Consider the following 681-nt stretch of genomic DNA (forward strand, 5'->3'; position numbering starts at 1 on the left):
TTCGAATCCGGAGCTGCTGAGTTTCGACGCGGACGTCGACAGCCGATAGATAAGGTCCTCGCCTAGTTTTGACGTGTGCCGAATTTATTAATGAATTTTATCTTTTGCGACCAGAAGGTTCTTAAAAGCTCACACGTGGGACCAGGCGGCGATCTTTTCTATTACTTAATTATAGGGTAATGAGGTTATCGGGGTGACTCTTCGAATCCGAAGCTGGTGAGTTTCACGCGGCGTTGACAGCTGATAGATAAGGTCCTCGCCTAGTTTTGACGTGTGCTGAATTTATTAATGAATTTTTATCTTTTGAGACTTGGAAGGGTCTCTTATCTAAAACTCACACGTGGGACCGGGCGGCGGTCTTTTCTATCGCCAAAGAGTTTCTTTAATCGACGGTTCTCGCGCGTCCGCGTCTTGAAACGCAGGAAGTCTTAAATCTAACACGTGATAAAGTAATCGCCGCTAATCGACTTCCCGTTTTTGAAAATCTCCACAAAAGAAAAGAATCGTGGAGTCTTCAGGACGTAACATTATTTACTACATACATTAATAGCCAAATTATATTTTATATTAAAAAATATTACATTGTTTGTATCAGAACTTACGAATACATGAATTTATATGTCCTGAAATATCTGGCAACTCTATTAATTTAGGTTTTACCGAATTTATAATTTTTTTCAG

Source organism: Wasmannia auropunctata, unplaced genomic scaffold (assembly GCF_000956235.1).
Source record: "Wasmannia auropunctata unplaced genomic scaffold, wasmannia.A_1.0 LD336095.1, whole genome shotgun sequence".
Lineage (NCBI taxonomy): Eukaryota > Metazoa > Arthropoda > Insecta > Hymenoptera > Formicidae > Wasmannia > Wasmannia auropunctata.